Source organism: Triticum dicoccoides, chromosome 7A (assembly GCF_002162155.2).
Source record: "Triticum dicoccoides isolate Atlit2015 ecotype Zavitan chromosome 7A, WEW_v2.0, whole genome shotgun sequence".
Lineage (NCBI taxonomy): Eukaryota > Viridiplantae > Streptophyta > Magnoliopsida > Poales > Poaceae > Triticum > Triticum dicoccoides.
Genome location: NC_041392.1, coordinates 282,433,025 through 282,449,541, shown reverse-complemented (window position 1 = coordinate 282,449,541; position 16,517 = coordinate 282,433,025). Strand labels below are relative to the sequence as shown.

Genomic DNA, 16,517 nt, shown 5'->3' with positions numbered 1-16,517 from the left:
GGTCTGAACCGGGCAGCCTGCGGGGCCACCTCGGGGCAACTCGAGGGCTGGTTTTACTCGTAGCTTGACCTATCCGGTGTTGCCCTGAGAACGAGATATGTGCAGCTCCTATCGGGATTGTCGGCACATCGGGCAGCTTTGCTGGTCTTGTTTTACCATTGTCGAAATGTCTTGTAACCGGGATTCCGAGACTGGTCGGGTCTTCCCGGGAGAAGGAATATCCTTCGTTGACCGTGAGAGCTTGTGCTGGGCTAAGTTGGGACACCCCTGCAGGTTTCAACTTTCGAAAGCCATGCCCACGGTTATGAGCAGATGGGAATTTGTTAATATCCGGTTGTAGAGAACTTGACACTTAACTTAATTAAAATGAATCAACCGCGTGTGTAGCCGTTGAAAGAACATGCGGTGCCCCCATGTTTGGTTTTGGTAATTGATGACAATCTCTATGGACGAATGGTTGCCTTGAGTTATTTTTGAAGGTTTTGTCCATAGGCTTTTCTTGGAGTACATGTGTTGGTTTCAAGGAGAGTTTGTGTCGACCAAGGTGCTATTCAAGGAATTACTAAAGATTGGTCATGTGAGAGTTGAGCTTATTGCAAGCATGTCTTGAAGAAGAATATTGTGTCATCATTCATGCTTACCTTCAAGGCATCATCCAAATGAAGAGAGTTGGAAAGGTTCAAGGTTGATCAAGACTAAGTCAAGAGTGAATAAAGTTGATCAAATCGCAAAGCGTAGAAGATGTACCGAGAGGGATCAAGTGATCCCATGGTATGGTAAGCATTGACCATTACGCTTTGTGTACTAACCCATAGTCTTCGTGAGAGTTCTTTATGGGGTTAGGTTGCGGTGTGCATGTTCAAGTGATGCATCACGAAGAGATCAAGTGCTTGAATATTGTCATCCATTGTGGTGACAATGGACTTGTGAATATGTGCCGAAAAGTGGCTCACCCATAATAGAGTATGGGGGAGCAATCTACTAGTCTTCACCGAGCCAACGCAATCAAGAAAGGTGGTCCTACTTGAGGAAGTCAAGATCGTCTACATCTAGCTCAAGTGGACTTTGTGCAAGGCAAAGGTTTTCCCTTGATAGGTTTTCTATTTTACCGGTCTCATAGTGGTAGTTGGGAGACCGGGTTATAGGATCGGTTGTCGTACTATCAAGGGGGGCTCTCGATGAGTAGCTTGATCGTATCATTCGTAGAGAGCTCAAACCATTGCATCCTTGCATCATCTTTCTTGGTTATTGTTTTGTTCTATTTGTGAGTCTTAGATCTTATGGTCATCTTGATGACAAGCTTGAGTTCATCGAAAACGGAGTTCGCATGCGTCTTCTATGATGTTTTCGGTGTTGGAGGTTTTACCGGTCTTTTCCGAGGAAGGGTTCTCACCATTTTCTTTTGGGCCTTTTCTCATTTGCTTCTTATTGATATTTCTTTGAAGATTGTGTTAGCCCTTGTCTCTAGCTTTCCAACAAACTTGGTTTCATCGAATTCGGAGTCCGTTTGCAAAAGTTGTGGCAGTATTGGTGTTCTGAAAAGGCTGCAGCGGTACTACCGCGAATTGGAGCGGATGTAATTTTTTACTACCGCTCCAGAGCGGTACTACCATGGCTCCTACAGCGGTAGTACTGCTCCGGACCAAAAACTCGTCCCAAGTCCTGCGGTGGTAGGCCCGGATGTAATTTTTTAGTACCGCTCGCAAGCAGTAGTACCGCTACCCCTAGCGGTAGTACCGTGAGGTCAAGCGGTACTACCGCTCCAACGGTTCTTCTGGCCTTTTTGCCTCCTCGCTGTTGTTTTTCAAAGGGGGTAGTACCGCTCCTTGGAGCGGTAGTACCGCTCTGTGCGGGTTGTGAGCATAACGGTTGGATTTTTCCCCACCTATAAAAGGGGGTCTTCTTCCCCAATGAACCTTATCCTTTGAGCTCGTGTCTTCCCCCATTGTTGACCTTCTTTGAGCTTGCTAACTCTTAATCCCTCCATGGATTCTTGCTAGTTTTTGAGGGAAAATAGAGAGGAGATCTAGATCCACGTTTCCACCAATCACTTTCTCTTCTAGGTGAGGGGAACCCCTTGGATCTAGATCTTGGAGTTCTTGGTGTTCTCCTTCTTGTTCTTCCTCTCATTTTCCTCCCTAGCATTAGTTGCTTCAGTGGGATTTGAGAGAGAAGGACTTGGACACTCCGTGTGCCCTTGCCATTGCATTTGGTGCATCGGTTTGAGTTCTCCACGTGATACGTGGAAGTTACAAGTTGAGAAGCTTATTACTCTTGGGTGCTTGGTACCTTTGAGCTTGTTCCTCTTGGGTGCTTGGGCGCCCTAGATGGTTGGTGGTGTTCGGAGCTCAATCATTGTGGTGTAAAGCTCCGGGCAAGCGTCGGGGTCTCCAATTAGGTTGTGGAGATCGCCCCGAGCAATTTGACGGGGACCGGTGACCGCCCCCAAGGGTTGCCAAAGTGTACGGGTTCGATGACCGCCCCCAAGGGTTGCCATTTGTACGGGTTCGGTGACCGCCCTCAAGGGTCCCTTAGTGGAATCACGGCATCTTGCATTGTGCGAGGGCATGAGGAGATTACGGTGGCCTTAGTGGCTTCTTAGGGCGCATTGTGCCTCCACACCACTCCAAACGGAGATTAGCATCCGCAAGGGTGTGAACTTCGGGATACATCATCGTCTCCGCGTGCCTCGATTATCTCTTACCCGAGCCCTTTACTTATGCACTTTACTTTGTGATAGCCATATTGTTTCTTGTCATATATCTTGCTATCACATAGTTGGTTATCTTGCTTAGTATAAGTTGTTGGTGCACATAGGTGAGCCTAGTTGTTGTAGGTTTTGTGTTTGACAAATTAACCGCTAGGTTTATTCCGCATTTGTTCAAGCCTAAACCGTAATTATTTTAAAGCTCCTATTCACCCCCCCTCTAGGCGACATCCATGATCTTTCAGCTGTGATGGTCTCTTCTCGGCGGAGTCCGGGAAGTGAACACAGTTCTTGTGTTATGCTTGAACGTAAGTAGTTCAGGATCACTTCTTGATCACTTCTAGCTTCTCGACCGTTGCTTTGTTTCTCTTCTCGCTCTTATTTGCGTATGTTAGCCACCATATATGCTTAGTGCTTGCTGCAGCTCCACCTCACTCCCTTTCCTACCCATAAGCTTAAATAGTCTTGATCTCGCGGGTGTGACATTGCTGAGTCCTCGTGGCTCACAGATACTTCCAAACAGTTGCAGGTGCCGATGATACCAGTGTAGATGATGCAACTGAGCTCAAGTGGGAGCTCGATGAAGATCGTGTTCGTTGTGTTGTTTCATTTCATGTTGATCAGTAGTGGAGCCCAGTTGGGATGATCGGGGATCTAGCATTTGGGGTTATCTTCTTTTACTTTGGTTCCGTAGTCGGACCTTGATTATTTTCTGGATGATGTATGTTTAACTTGTATTTGTTTGAAGTGGTGATTGTAAGCCAACTCTTTATCCTTTTCTTATTCAGTACATGGGATGTGTGAAGATTACCCCTCTTGCGACAAGCCTATCATGCGGCTATGCCTCTAAGTCGTGCCCCGACATGTGGGAGATATAGCCGCATTGTGGGTGTTACAGGCGGGGACTTGAACGCCTACTCGCGCATACGTACGGCCAGGGCTCGTGTACATGGCTGGGTCGGAACGGAGAAACTACGTTGTCATCGTGTTCATGGGAAGCCAGCCGGCTGCGTCAGAACGGAATGCATCGTCGTGTTCAACGGGAGCCAACCGGCTTGGACGGAACATTCGATGGAAACGAGGCCTGGCGTACCGCAGAACGGAGGAAACGACCTTGTGTTCGACCGGCCACGGTCGAAACGGGATCCTGTTCATCAGGAGGAGTCTGGCATACTGAAAAACGGAGGAAACAGACTTCTCTTGGACCTCCTACGGTCGAAACGGGGTCCTGTTGACCGGGAGGGGTGTGGCGTACCGCAAAACATAGGAAACGTACTTGTGTTGGAGCACTATGGTCGAAACGGGGGTCCTGTTCATCGGGAGGGGTGTGGCGTACCGCAAAACGGGACTCCATGGGATATTGTTCATCTCCACCGTCGACCTCCTCCAGCCTCCACGAGCTACTGTTCATCCACCGTCAACCTCCTCCAGCCTCCACAGGCTACTGTTCATCCACCGTCAACCTCCTCCAGCCTCCACCTATGATTGTTCATCCACGGGCTCCTGTTCATCCAGCCTCCACCGGCTACTGTTCAACCAGCCCTCTCCAAGGGGTCCTGTTCAACCACCCCTCCATGGGCTACTGTTCATCCAGCCCTCCACCGGCTACTATTCAACCAGCCCTCCACCGGCTACTATTAAACCAGCCCTCCACGGGGTCCTATTCATCCAGCCCTCCACGGGGTCCTGTTGATCCACTGGCTCGATCGATCGGGGTACTGTTCATCCAGCAGCAACATCCTCTACTACCACGGGTTCCTGTTCATCCAACCCCCACCGGGAATTGTTCATCCAAACCCCCGAACAACACTCACTTTTCATCCAGAGGCAGCATCGATCAGCTTCAGTTAGCAGCAGTAGTGAAGGAATCGCTCGATCGGGTTCAGTTAACAGCCATCGATCGATTGCTCGGGTTCAGTAATGCGAAACCTGCAGAGCAATCGCTCGGGTTCAGTTAGAGCCCAACGCCTCGCTCGGGTTCAGTTAGAGCCCAACGCCTCGCTCGGGTTCAGTTAGAGCCCAACACCTCGCACACACGCGCGTACGTACGAGAGAAACGCGCATCGCTCGACCCCCGACCACCCACCGTAACCGGGAACTCCCCGATATTTTCCTCGCCCTCGCTTCTACCACAGTTTTTTCCTTCATGGACGGCCCAAAGAATGTCATGCAACTGCGTCTCCGGCCCGCCCAGGACGAAAAGCCCATTTTCTGTCATGATTTTTTGTCATAGAAGTAGGACCCCACCACATCTATGATGATACCGAGTTTTGTCACAATTATCGTCATAGAAGTGTCATAAGTATGACAGAATTTTTTTTCGTTCGGCCCAAAATGTCACGGATGTGTCTTTTTTTGTAGTGCTACCTTGCAGTTAACCAGACGTTCTGCCAGAAATGCTTCAGGTACCAAGAAGGAAGTGGCCAAAAAGGCTACAACCACGACCACGAGGAAGGGCAGTGAGAAAGTGAAGAGGAAAGAGAACGATTGCCTCTTAGTTAAAGCACTCATCGCCCAGAACCAAATTAACAATAGCTTGTCCGAATCGGGGAGTAATATTATTTCTGACGCTATGGATGATGAAGAAGTAGAATTGTTGCTTGCTAAAAGTAGAGCAGACGTACTTGAAGCACACAATTACGTCCATGGCCAACCATTTCTTGTTGGCGAATACTTTGATGAGTGCAGCTCCAGTTGCCGCGAGTTACATGAATATTGCATGGATCAAATGTCAGCAGGTCATCATGCTTTGCTAGTCCACTACAATAGAGATCATTTCCGACACGATGCTGGTTCCATCAATGTGAGTTTCGAGGACTTGCATCTATTCTTCAACTTCAACGTGCTCGATGCCACTCTTGTTAGATGCCTAATTTTGTAAGTACTTAACAAACTCTAATCAACTTCTCCGTACAAAGTTGTAAATGATAAACAGCTAACTGCATTTTATTCCTCTTAGGGGATTAAATGCGCGGAGAAGAAAAATGGAGAGTGTGTATTTCATAGATCCTGCATTAGCAAATGGCACAACATTAGATGGTAAGGACCGACAGGACTGGGCCGTTAACACGGTCCTCCATATCCTCGAAAACACGTCCCATGCAGAATCATTTCTCTGGCCATATCACGAACGGTAAGTCAAGTAAACAACCATGCATACACTGATTGTCTTTCAGATTTCGACATCATTCGTAAGTTCATGGCTATCTTAATATGTAGCAATCACTGGATATTGGTATTCATTGTTCCAAACAAGAACACGGTTTACAACATTGATTCTCTCAAAGAGTCAACAAATGCTCAGGATCTGACGCATGTTCACCAATTCTTGGATAGGTATTTAATTCTATGATGTTGAAATTGATTTGCATTCATATTTGGTTCAATAATTGATGTTGTCAAAATTCATCATCATTTGCAGTGTGCTCGCATTGTGGAAAACTAAACCAGGGAACCTGTTCAAGACGGAACAACCTGTGTAGCACGAGATCGTTTCTCCGGTAACACACTAAAATCCGTTATTTTCGGAAAATTTATCCAACAATCTGCAAATACCTTTCCTTACGCTAGTCAAATGTTCAAGTTTCTAAATAAACCTCTTTCTATTTTGTCCAAAGAAAAAATAATACATCTAACACGGGTTAGGTTGTTCCTAACAGGACAAATACATGACTAATTTTGTACAAAAAAATTCAGTGTCCTCAGCAAGAAGCAGGGGCCAACCTTTGTGGATACTATGTTTGTAGACACATGATCTCCATCTGCAAATCTGCTAATAGTTGTGACGATCCTCAAAAATTAGTACCAGTAAGTCTATCTTAATTAATATCTTCTACTCCACAACTATCAGCACAACTTAAAACCGAGGACCCCTGAACCGCTCCCGGCTAGTGAATTGCTTATGGTTCGGAGATTTATCAGCGACTTCTTCCTGGATCACTACATCAATCCCACTGGTGATAATGAAGATTTCAGCATGCGTTCTCCTGAAACATTGAGTAAGAGTTAGCCGCTAAGCATATAACGCATGGATCCATTGTTTTCCATCTGATGAGGCCTTCGTATTTTCGTACACTATGATTAATTATGTAATGCATATATGTGTGGACAAATCATTGGAATTTAGCTACCATATGTTCAATTGCAATTGTTGCGAAATCTGATGAATGCTCTTCTCGTGGACACTGTTTGTTGAATTGAATATTGTGGCAAATTTGCTTTTTGCGTGCCGATTCAAAATGGGATATTTTTGTTTATTTTCTCAATTGAATATTGTGGCGAATTTGCTTTTTGCACGCCGATTCAAAATGGGATATTTTTGTTTTAACCTGGCAATTGCTCTGCACATGGTTCAACTAAATGAGTGTGTGCGATCCACATCGGAAAGCATACGTCAATCATAGCGGAACCGTCGGTGATACACAGCATATCGCAAACGATTTGCAGCGCTACTACGTGCGTGTAGGTTCTTCGGAAACGTTTGTGATATGGCGTTATCACACACGAGAACTGGGAGTAAACCGTGCCCAATGCAAAATACAGTCCCAGTCGTAATTTTTTTAGGAAACATGTGGGATCCCAAAAGAAAAGCACACGTCACTCTTGCGGCAACCATCGGTGATACCTAACAAATCACAAATGGTCTGCAACACTTGAATGTGTGTGAAGGGGCTCCTGAACCGTTTGTGATAGAACATTATCGCAGACGGTAATTATTGGAAAACGTGTGCGATGGAGTTTAGCATGGCAGACGGGTTACACAGAAAACTCGTGTGCGATGGGGCACAAATCGCACATAGTTCATATGGAGATCAAAAGGCATAAGATAAAAGTGATGGTGATACGATAACCGGGCACTCCCCCAAGCTTGGCAGTTGCCAAGGGGAGTGCCCATACCAGATACTCAATTCTTCTTTGTTGGTGGAGAAGGTGGTGGTTTTGTTGATCGCGTAGGCTTCTTCCTTAATTTGGCTTGAGGACAGAATTTTGGTCCCTTAGGTCCTCGATCTCCTGCTCTAGGCTCAGTATCTTTTTGCATAGTTCTGTTTGTTTTCCTGCAAGAGGCGAAAAGGGATAAACTCGATCTTAGGTTTCTTTACTCTATCAGGGAGGCTTGACTTTTTGAACTCCACATGCATGTCCCCAGGTTGAGGTAGTGGAACTTCATCTTCATCTGAGCTCGTCTCCTCCTTTCCCTTAGGTTCATAGTCCTCTTCTTCTTCCGTAGTCCAACCACAATGCTCCACATCCCCATAGACTTTAGGATCTACAAGGTAATCAGCCAAATAGCTCTCTCCTTCCGAATCCTGGGACGACATGTTGCAGAAATCTGCAGCAGGACAGCTCGAAACAAAGACAGGAGATATTTGCGTGATACGGGAGTCAAAACCTCCAGGAGATTATATAATGAATTTTTACCGACCAAAATATGTGTCGTGTAAGAAAACGGAGTCCGGAGAGAGCACGAGGTGCCCACGAGGTAGGGGGCGCGCCCAGGGGGTAGGGCGCGCCCTCCACCCTCGTGTCCTTCCCGGACTACTACTTATTTTTCTATGTTTCTAAATATTCCAAAACGGAGAAATATTGCCTTAAAAACTGTTTTGGAGTCGGTTTACTTACCGTACCACATACCTATTCCTATTTGGAGTCTGGAACGTTCCAAAAAGTGTCCTTTATGTATTCCTCCGGGGTTACGATTTCAATAACATTGGTTTCAACATCTATAGGGTTGCCTGGGATATAATGTTTGATTCTTTGACCGTTCACCACCTTCGGATTTGTGCCTTCGAAGTTGTTGATTTTTATGGCACCGGAACGATAGACCTCCTCGATAATGTAAGGACCTTCCCATTTAGAGAGAAGTTTTCCTACAAAAAATCTTAAACGAGAGTTGTATAGCAATACATAATCACCTACATTAAACTCACGCTTTTGTATCCTTTTATCATGCCATCTTTTAACTTTTTCTTTAAACAACTTGGCATTTTCGTAGGCTTGGGTTCTCCATTCATCGAGTGAGATAATATCAAATAACCTCTTCTCACCAGCTAGGGAGGGCAGGCACGCCCTGGTGTATCGTGCCCCCTGGTTGTTTCTTATTTTCCTAATTTTTCTTATATTCCAAAACTACCAGAAAATATTTGTGTGGATTTTTCGCAGTCCGTTTACTTACCGTATCATGTACCTCCTCTTTTTCAGGGTTCTGGAGTGTTATGGAAGCTTTCTTTTATGTGTTCCTCCGGTGTCATGGTTTGGATAATATTGGTTTCAACATTAATAGGCGTACATGAGATATAGTGCTTAATTCTTTGCCCATTGTCCACCTTTGGATTAGTGCCTTCGGCATTATTGATCTTAATGACTCCAGAACGATAAACCTTTTCGATAATATAAGGTCATTCCCATTTGGAAAGAAGTTTTCCTACAAAGAATCTAAAATGAGAGTTGTACAAAAGAACATATTCACCAACTTTGAATTCCCGCTTTTGGATTTTTTTGTCATGCCATCTTTTAAATTTTTCTTTGAATAGGTTGGCATTTTCATAGGCTTGGGTTCTCCATTCATCTAGTGAGCTAATATCAAATAACCTCTTTTCACCAGCAAGTTTGAAATCATAATTGAGTTCTTTAATTGCCCAATATGCTTTATGTTCTAACTCAAGAGGCAAATGACAAGCTTTTCCATAAACCATTTTATAAGGAGACATACCCATAGGATTTTTATAAGTTGTTATGTAAGCCCAAAGTGCATCCTCTAATTTCTTAGAACAATTCTTTCGAGACCTATTGATAATTTTTTTGTAATATTAATTTTATTTCTCTATTGCTAAGTCCAACTTGACCACTAGATTGAGGATGACAAGGTGAAGCAATTCTATGGTTAACATCATATTTAGCAAGCATTTTACGGAAAGCACCATGAATAAAATGTGAACCACCACTAGTCATTAAATATCTAGGGACTCCAAACCTCAGGAAAATAACTTCTTTAAGCATTCTAATAGAGGTGTTATGGTCAGCACTACTAGTTGGAATAGCCTCTACCCACTTAGTGACATAATCAACAACAACCAAAATATGTGTATACCCATTAGAGGAAGGAAAAGATCCCATGTAATCAAAACCCCAAACATCAAATGGTTCAACAACAAGTGAATAATTAATTGGAATTTCTTGACGCTTACCAATATTACCTATCATTTGACATTCATAACAAGATAAAACAAACTTGTGGTCATCCTTGAAGAGAGTAGGCCAATAAGAACCAGATTGCAATACCTTAGGAGCAATTCTATCTCCCGCATGATGTCCTCCATAAGCTTCGGAGTGACATTTCCATAGGATTTGTTCTTGTTCATGCTCAGGTACACAACATCTAATAATACCATCTACTCCTTCATAAAGATGTGGGTCATCCCAAAAGTAATGTCTTAAATCATAGAAGAATTTTTTCTTTTGTTGGTATGTGAAACCAGGTGGTATAAATTTAGCAACAATATAATTAGCATAGTCAGTATACCAAGGAGTATTATGATAAACATTTATTGTAGCTAGTTGTTCATCAGGAAAGCTATCATCAATAGGTAGTGGGTCATCAAGAGTATTTTCTAACCTAGACAAGTTATCAGCGGGTGGTGAGGCGGGCCATGATGACACGCACCTCCCGCGCCTGCGCCCATCGCGAGCGATTTCTACGCCGAGGCCGATGGAGGTTGGGGACGCGAGTTCGCCTGCGCCTGACACCGAAGCCTCGAGCTCCGCTCCGCCTGTTTGGGCGCTAGGAGCCGGCCCGACCGTCCTGAACGTTGCGGTGCATGACGTCCTAGACAAGTTCAACGCCCACGGCGCCACCCTTCTGCAGGCCAGGAATGAGATGTTGGCGATGCAGGCGTCTGTTCGGGTACGTTTTCGATCTTGCTTTTTTATTTTTGCAAATTTCAGTGGGGTCGCGCCAGCGCACCCACTGGTTGTAGCCCCCGAGTTCCAAGCCGGCTGCTGAGTAGGCAGGTTGGAACTTAAAGGCGTGTTTCCAAATGCTGAAGTGTTGCTCTCACTGCAGGACTACCGCAACCTGCATGCGGCCACCTACAACTCCTAGAATCATCTGTTGGCCAACCGGACTGTCGAGCTGAATAAGAGCCACGGTACGTAGGCCGTCTTTCAGTGGGGGCGTGCAAGTGCACCCGCTGGATGTAGCCCCCGAGATTCGGGACGACTGCTGAGCAGTCGGGCTGGATCTTCCGATGACTTCTTATTTTTGTCGATGTTGACGTTTCTTTCTTGTTTTTGCAGAGGTCGCCACCCATCTTCGGACGTGCGCGTGTGAGCTCGAGAGCCAGCTCCAGTCCAAGGAGCAGGAGCGCAGCCAGGCGGCCGCGAAGCATGATCGGCTTGCGAAGGAGCTGGCAGAATAGGCGGCCCAGCACAAGGAGCAGGTCCGATAGCTGAAGGACGGGGAGGCGCTCCTCAAGGCCGAGTTCGAGACTCAGCGCTCGAATTGGGCCAAGAGGGAGAAGTTGTTGTCGGAGGGCTACGAGGTGATCGAGGGCATGCTCGAAGATAAAAAAATTTCTTGCTTGGAGGTGCCGGCTGTTGCTGGAAGCCGGCCTTTTATTCCTTTGTCTTCTTCTTTGTGCGGAGTATTTCCCAGACCACACCGGCGCCATCGGCTAGGCGATCGAGGCACGACGCGAGGAGCGGAGGCGGGTGGGCGAGGAGATTGTGTCGGACCGGCCTCGGACCATGGACGAGCAGTTCCGAGCCGTCCAGCTCTGCCTTGCGTTGGTCCACCGGCTGCTCCGCTGCTTTCAGCGCACCCGTCCTAGGTGCTTGAGGGGCTCTGACTGAATGTGCAGGTGCCGCGGACTCCCAGTCAGACCGCCGACTGGTTGGAAGTGGCGGCCGAGCGGCTTGAAGCTTGGAAGGGTGCCACATCACAGGCAGGCGCCAAGGCGAAGCTGGATTTTGTCAAGGCGTGGTACCTTGGCGTGAACTTGGACCATCTGGCCACATTCCGCCAGGAGGCGGGGCCGAAGTTGGAGGCGGCACGCGAGGCGCTCGTCAAGCGCGCGGCCGCCCTTGCCAACTATGTCGACATCGGTGTCTTCATCTCGGAGTGGGTGGAAGACAGCACCGAGGTGCCGCCCTCTTGGTTCGGGTTGAATCCGGACGAGGGGAAGGACCCGGAGGAGGAGATCGCCTCCAGTGACGAAGGCACGGAGGAGAGCGAGGACGAGGAAGGCGATGGTGCCACACCAGACGACGGAGTGACCAGTCGGACTTAACCCGACCTGGCCTGAGCCAATGATGCACGGGAGATGACGTCAGCCGCCGCCGATGCTGACCAGGCTGAGACTCGCCAGCCGGAAGCCCCACCAATCGGTGCCTGAGCCACCGCCAACCTGTCTGAGCAGCCCGCCGCACCTTCGTCCTAGGTGGCCTTTATCTTCCTAAATTTCTCTGTCTTGTACTTAAAACAAGTTGATCCTACATAGTTCCACCCACTGAGGGTGTATTAAACTTTGATGAATGCTGGCCTTGGGCCTTTTGTAATGTAAATAATTTACTTCCACATGCTTGTGTCTTTTGTCGAGTTCTGGCTCGCTGTTGCCTTTTCTTTTATTGGCTTTCTCCTTTGCCGTTTTCCTTTGGCCGCCGCCCTACCAGCCGAACAGTCGCGCCGCGGTTTTTGGCCGGGTCAGGGACTTGGCCATTTAGATTAGTCAAGTTACTTTAGCCGCCTAAAGCATAGCTAGTCGAACGAGAAGCTAGCCGGCTGGCTGCTGGGCAGCCGGATGGGTGAGGCGAGGAGCCAGCTTGGCCTGTGTTGGCGTTCTTCCTTAGTCGTTTTTCATGTGGACAGCGTTTCCGGCCTTTAACTCTTGCTAGCCGGACAGTCGCGCTGTGAGCTATAGCTGAAGCGAAGAGAGGGCTTTGGCGTCCGCACACTACTTGGCCGACTTCGGGTGGTGCCAGCTTAGGTCAAGGCGGCGAGCCCCCGGTCCGGCTGGCCGGACCCGGACAGGGCGAAAAAATGAAAGAACACATTCATAGGTGAAGCTTATCATATACTCCCTCCGTCCCAAAATTATTGTCGCAGGCGCAGTATAGTGGATGTTTTGCAATAAACACCTCGCAATTTTAAAAATAGTAGCAAACAAGTACACGACTCCTCCTTCCTCCGTCCGGCGCCCGTGCGTCGCCAGGGGCAGGGGCCGGCGCCGTGGGATTCCTCCGCCGCGCTGGAGATTCTGGCGCTCGCAACCCACTCGCAATCACCCACCGCCGCACACCCGCCACCAGCTGCCCGCCGATTCCGCTGTCCATCGCCGTGACCACCAGGCGAACTGGTCCTCGATCCGCCGCGACCACCTGTCGGCGCCCAGCTGCGTGATTCCGCCGCCCACCTGCGTGACCAGCCACTACGGCGCCGCCCACCTGCACCTGCAACGCCGCCAACCTCCGCGATTCCGCCGCAATCTTTCCCTGCGCCCCGTCTCTGCTGCTGGGAGACACCGATCGGCCCAGCCTCTCCTTCTCTGCCGGCTCCTTCCTCGTCGGCTGTGATGCTGAGGTAGTCTTTCCCCGCCGGCTCCTTCCTCGCCGCCGACGCCTACTACTGCTGCTGCCCCACCACTGACGCCTACTGTTGCTGCTGCATCGACCACCTGCAGCTGGTATTTCTACCTCGACCAAACGAACTCGCCCAGCCTCTGCTGCTGCTAGGTAGGTAGTCCTGCAAAATTGGTAATGTTAGATTTGGAAACATTCAATCAAGAAGATTTTGTTAATTTTGGAAACATTCAATCATGTTAATTATATAAACATTAAATCAGGAAATGAGAATTTGTTAATTTTGGAAACAATTCAACCATGTTAATTTCAGAAACATTCAATCGGACAAAAATTTGGCAAATGGAATAATTACGGCATGGATTATGGACTCTCACGATCATCATCAATGTTCAGGTTCTAAAAATGTTCAATCGGGTAGCATGGATTATGAACTTGAACTAGTTACAATGATTTGAATCTTGCACTAGTTACAATGAACTTGCTATACTGAAGATCAATCCAAGAAGATGGTATCGGCTTGCCATGCTGAAAGAGAAACAGAGCACCAAAAAAAGAAACGTTTCTTTTCTTTTATGGAAGGGGCCTGTTTCTCAGTTTGTATCGCCAAATTTTGCAAGAATCATACTGTATCCGGGAGGGGTAATGTGCTCACTGTTAGTGCACTGCTGTAGCACATGCTCACCTTGTGAATTCAGCTCACACAGCCAAGATTAACTTAGTAAATTCAGTTAAAGATGCATTTAGTCAATTGATTTGCTTAATACAGCAAGCCCTTTATTTAGTCAGTAATCTTAGAGCAATTTTACTGTCATGTTTACTGAATCTAAATCATAGGAGTACTATGATTTCTAAATGTGTTTCAATCAACTTGTGTCAAAATTTGTTTCAAACAATTTTCTGTCAACTTGTGAGCAAGAAAATGGCTTCAGAAAATTCAGTTAACTGAGACTACAGTGAATAATGTTTCAAACAGTTATGAGTAGAAGTGGTTAGAGCAAAGTGTTTGATAGCAGGATTAAGCTGCATTCTTTTCTTTTTCCCACAGTAAACAGCAACTCAAAAGGTAGCACACTGATTACAAATGACACTTCCTAAAATCCTCCACAGCCATATTTTGAATTGTGATGATCAGTTGTGCAAGCAAGTCTAAAGTTTTCACTGAACTGAACATACAAACTATGGATTTGAATCAATATGCTAACTACTCCATGATCTGTTGATTCTTTGCAGGGTGCTGGTCCTGTCAAATGCAGCAGAGTTTCTACGTCTAGATTAGTACTAAAAATCATCAGGATGCAAACTTAACCGATTGAACTCTCCGGAACTTGATGTTTTCAGTTTCTAATGGACTAGGACTGGAATTGAGAAGATGAATGATGGCAGGGCAGGAGAAGATGAATGAATTGAGTGGGAGCTTAATGGAATTTTTAAATGCAAACCAGCACTAAAACTGAGTTGGATATTGACACAGCACAACTGAGTTGATCCAGACTCGAACCTGAGTTTTTAAATGCAAAATATGGATGAACATTGGTGATTACCACCACACTACATCCAATTGTATTTGTAAACCTAAATAAAGTGTGGGACGACATGGATATTGACACAGTACATTACATTCTCAAATCTGTACCACCTTAGCTTGAAGAAAAAGATCGATAGATGCTTCAGAACAAAACAAAGTTAAGGAACAAAAGCAATCAGGACACACAGGAGGATATTTCGCAGCTACGACTTACATTTTCTTCTTCCATTTAAACTGAGTTCAATAGTTCAAACATAGGATTCCAACATGACATCCCAATCCATGACAGAAGGGATTGTTGCATCACCGACGACCGACCGACTGAAATATAACATGTTGTTTCTTCCTCGCGTAACCAGCTCTAATTAACCCCGAACAGAGAGACACTCGAGCTCGCGATCAAAAACACCACATGAATCAAAGACACGACACACGACTCAGACTGACACATGAACACGACGACGCCTACATTCAGTACAAATTAAGTACTCCCTCCATTCCAAAATATAGCGCGCCCGCGCTTTCCGAGGTCTTACTTTGACCATAAATTTAACGGACGAGACCGACTGCGGCGGGAGAAAAAGTTACATAATTAAAAACTTCTTTCGAATACGAATTCACTGATATAACTTTTGCTTCCGCCGCAATCGGTCTTGGTAGTTAAATTTACGGTCAAAGTTGAAGCACGGGGATAGAGGAAGCACTACATTGTGGAATGGAGGGAGTACTAAAAGATAACAAATTCAGTAGATTCAGTAACATTTAGTGAATCATAGTGGAGTACATATGCAGAAATTGGCAGCGGCAGTGGCAGAAATTGACGGCGGCGAAGCAAGGGGAAGGTGGGGCAGGGGAACAACCTGAGGGGAGACGAGACATCGGGCTCGGGGGCTGGGTCGAGGAAGGGGAGCTCGAGTTACTGTGCCACCGCCACCTCCCCCCGGCGCGGCGACCACGGATGAGGCCGTCGCCACCTCCCCCCGGCGCGGCGACCAGGGATGAGGCCGTCGCCATGCACTCCAGATCGAGCACCCAGACGCGCTCCTGCGTCCGTCGTTCGTGGACCCGCGGCCTGCTCGCCGTCGTCCAAGAGAATCTTGGCCTCCTGGACGGCCACATCGGCAGCCGGTCTCCATGCATCGCCACCACGCACTGTCGCACCACCGCAAAAATCGCATTTTCTCCTTCCTCTATGCAATCCGCGGTGAGAAAGTTGGCATTTGTGAGTGTCGACGGTGGCCAGGGTTTGTTGGGGGCTGCGAATTGGCGGGCAAACGGACTGGGCGGAGGTAGGGGAAGGAGGGGGTGGCGACAAAGGTCGGCAGGGTAGGGACTGGCCGGAGTTGGCCGGGATCTGGCCGTGAACCGTGGTGGCCGACTGGGGAATGGGGAAAGTGAGACGCCGTTGCGACTGAACACTGGAGAGAGGGAGCGCGGGTTGTGTCGGGAAACACTGGAGGTTTTTTTTGTAAAATTGTCGTCGCAACATGTATTTCGGGACGGAGGGAGTAGATAAAAAGGTAGCCCCGGTGTGTGCTTCGTTAGACCTGTTGTCTTTGCTAGTACAAAAGATAGTGTGGTACATACACTGCATCAACTGTAAAATGGTCGGAGAAGATTCACGTTCCATGGACACTCCGTCTCTTGGCCGACATTGTCCCTCTTGCATGCCCTGGGCTTTTGTGTGTCGAGGAGGTAGTAGGAGTCGTT

At 47.3% G+C, this 16,517-nt stretch overlaps 1 long non-coding RNA gene across 1 annotated transcript; it reads right to left on the bottom strand.

Moving 5' to 3' along the window:
- Positions 1-12,757: 12,757 nt before the first annotated feature.
- LOC119331872 lies at positions 12,758-16,269 on the bottom strand. The gene is made up of 2 exons (XR_005160694.1): positions 15,668-16,269; positions 12,758-13,442 (listed from the first exon to the last, which is right to left on the bottom strand). It is a non-coding gene; the product is annotated as an uncharacterized LOC119331872 (long non-coding RNA).
- Positions 16,270-16,517: the final 248 nt, after the last annotated feature.